We start from the raw sequence: 3,554 nt of genomic DNA on the forward strand, positions 1-3,554 counted from the left end.
TCGTTCTCTTCAACTCCCACGGCAGCGCTCGAAGTTCTCTTTGATGTTACCTCACTACAAATTTATCTCAAACAAGCAGCACTTTCTTGCACTTTCCGCCTATCGGTACTCGGTTTACTAGAGGAAACTCCTGTGAACCGCAGATCAACACATACATCGTTGTTTCCACTTTTGATGGATTATGACAAAGTTGTCCTTGCTCCATGTGATATTACAATTGTTTATAATTTTCCATTTAGATCAATTTCCACGAAATTCCCTTCCCGGGAGGAGTGGACATCTGGATAGCTGGGGAGAAACACTTCAGACGGCATCGTATGTTACACTTATGGCTCCCTTCTCGAAGGTCGAGCAGGTGCTGGTGTTTATTCTCGTAAGCTAAGGCTGTATCAGTCTTACTCACTTGGTAGACACTGCACCGTTTTTCAGGCCGAAATCTTTTCTCTTATATACGGAATTCAATCGACACTTCAGCAGCACGTAATGGGCTAAGTAATATACTTTTGTTCAGATAGCCACGCTGCTATTAAAGCACATGTTTCGGCCAACTCTAGGTCGAAGATAGTTATCGCTTGTCGCGCTCAAATCGAGGAGCTGAATTCAGCAAACGCTGTCAATTTGTATGGGTACCTGGCCATTCTTCCATCGCTGGAAATGAAATGGATGATGAGTAAGTTCGCACTGGAGCATCACATGACTCCATTGGCCCTAAGCCAGCTGTTCCGATATCGAAATGTTGGGTTAAGCTTCAGATTGACACCTGGGCTGCCACTAAGCACAAACAATATTGAATTAGTTTGGAGTCATGTCGCCAAACAAAATCGTATTGTACTGAGCCATATCCAGGAGTGGCGCAGTATCTAACAAATCTGGCCAAGCCGAATTGCAGCATGCTGGTCAAAGCATTGACTGGCCACTGCCGACTCAGTTATTACATGACGAATATTTAGCAAGCTGATTCATTTGTATATATGGTATATATATTAGCTTTGAATCCGATTATGGAACTTCGTATCATTTAATATGTAATTGTCCAGTTTTAGTGCAGCTGCGTTTCCGAGTTTTCGGTAAACATTTATTGAGTGAAACTAACTTCAGAAACCTGAATTTTCAGGACGTTCTGTTGTTCTTGACCCGCTGTAGTAAAGTGCTATAGGCTCTCTTTTCGCTTTATGCGTTATTACAGTGCCCTTTTCAGGACGCTGCGTGAACACATTCTTCTCCTTCTTCTTTATGGCTCGACGTTCGCATTTGAACTTGGCCTGCCTCTCTTCAACTTAGTGTTCTTAGAGCACTTCCACAGTTATTAATTGAAGGGCTTTCTTTGCCTGCCATTGTATGAAATTGTACATTGTGTGGCAAGTACAATGATACACTATGCCCAGGGAGTCGAGAAAATTTTCCTGACTGGAACGGGAACCGAACCCGTCATCTCCGGATTGGCGATCCACAGCCCTAACCACTAGGCTAACTGGAGACCCTTGTAGTACGCTTATGTGTCTTACGATCCTATTCCCAGTCCGTCCTTTTCCCAGTTCCATCTCCGTTTTTCCCTCCTTCCCCCTTAGGTCGTGTTCATGGCGATGGCACAAATTTCCCAAATGAAGGAGAACGTGCCTCTGGAGCCGACCTGCTGAAACCTGATACCTGCTATCTAATCTTGCTATAATATTGGTGTCCTCTATGCCGTCTTTGTAACGCAACGTCCCAAACGTAGTTATTTGAAAGTGATTCTCAAATTCTCCCCAGGAGTAGTTGGGCGCTGCTGAGTCATGCGATTTCTTTTTTTTTTGGATCGGACATCTCATGGAGCACTATCAACAGAATAGTGGTTTTGCAGAATTCACTCGCTCCCAATCTGTGATGACGAACCACGTGAATTTCCCAAGAACTAAATGTGCAAAGAAGAAGTGCAAGTGTTTTTCGGATGGGCTATGTCAAGTACCAGCAGCGGCGTCATGGTCGCGACTTACACAAATGACAAATTACGTGGAAAAATACACGGCATTGAATGAACTAGTCTAATGCTAAAAATCTCGTTAATTCAGATAGACACACACATTTGAATGGTTTTCTTCGGTACATTCAGGTCTTGAAATTAGTCTATTGTACCAGTACCTATCATCAAGAGTTCGGCAGCAGCAAAGTTTCGCGCGCTCGCTTTGCTAGATTTTTGCGATTTTTTTTTCCTCTTCCCTCTGCGGGGCTCCGAAGACGGGACGAGTGTGCGCGCGCCGTGGTTCGAGTCGGTTCCGAATTTTTCGCTTCCCTTCGGCGCTAGTTTCCAATACACTTTTAGTTGATAATACATATTTTCTTTCATTTTTTGCATTTACACAAAAGAGTGAAAAATGTTACTTCGGGATCGCCGGTCGAGAAAAAATCCGGGCGCCGACAAGTGAGTCGCGTTCAGTGTATTTCTGTGTGGAATAGACTAAAGGTTTCTGCTCCCTAGTGGAGTGGAGACGCGCGATAGAATTTTCTTTTTGGCTAGTTCTTGCGTCGAAAAGTGGTCGGTTGTTAACGGCGGTTTGTGTATATTGATCCATTGTCAAATCATATCACCAACCATAGGTGACTCCCGGACTGACAATGTACCTTACCCTACTAACAAAAAAATCCTTCCTGAGACAAACGTGGGGATGCAGCGATTCGCGGTCTTTATAACAACGTTTGTCTTACTAACATTCCCTTCCATCCTCGATGACCGTAAGGACGTGGCCGGCGCCGTTATTGACCTTATTAAAGTTGAGAGCTCTCGACCTGTGTACATTGAGAATAGTAAGCTAGTCCCAAGCCCTATTCATTGGTTCCTTGTGCAATTTCGATTGCTCTGGTCAATCACGGAGTAGCAACTACGAATTGTGCGGTCATCTATGCTCATGCTCATGCTCATGCTCATGCTCATGCACCAGTACCTATCATCAATATAGTGGTGTTGCCACACCAATCTTGGGTCACGGGTCTCGCTAATTTGTCACGTACCGACAGAATACAGTGACAGAAATGTGGGAACGAAATCAACAAGTACGCATTTGGTTGGAATCCAGAAGAAAATCGCAGCAGAGGCAGGCCCAAAGGTTCTTGTGGACCCAGTCTCAAAAATAGGCTGCGGCTTATTTTCAGTGCTGAAAATTTCATTTCGTCATATCTAAATTCAACCACCTACAGCTCCTTCTAGAAGCTGAAACTGAGAATATGGTATATGAAAAACTTGTGCGGCTAGACCAATTCTGCAAGAAAGTCACGGAAAAACCTCTATTTTTCGAATATTTAATGTAAATGTCACGGACTACCTTTGAAAAATGCCAAATGATATTCACCGTAAATATCATTGGCATTTTTCGAAGGTAGTCCGTCACACCCGGATAAAAAATTACCATTCATTACATGGTAAATATTATTAACATATGACTGGTTTTATTGTTCACAATAAAACACATAGTATGTAGATATATTGTTACTTTTTACAATAGAAATCAAGCCCATATAGTTCGTACAATAAGTGAACATTAGCTTTATTAGTGACTAATTGATTCGTTTGTTTTTCAATA

At 42.8% G+C, this 3,554-nt stretch overlaps 1 long non-coding RNA gene across 1 annotated transcript; it reads right to left on the minus strand.

Annotated features, from left to right (window-relative positions):
- Positions 1-1,933: 1,933 nt before the first annotated feature.
- Positions 1,934-3,300, minus strand: LOC134286180 (uncharacterized). The gene is made up of 2 exons (XR_009996859.1): positions 2,919-3,300; positions 1,934-2,118 (listed from the first exon to the last, which is right to left on the minus strand). It is a non-coding gene; the product is annotated as an uncharacterized LOC134286180 (long non-coding RNA).
- Positions 3,301-3,554: the final 254 nt, after the last annotated feature.

The sequence above is a fragment of the Aedes albopictus genome, chromosome 2 (assembly GCF_035046485.1).
Source record: "Aedes albopictus strain Foshan chromosome 2, AalbF5, whole genome shotgun sequence".
Taxonomy (NCBI): Eukaryota; Metazoa; Arthropoda; class Insecta; order Diptera; family Culicidae; genus Aedes; species Aedes albopictus.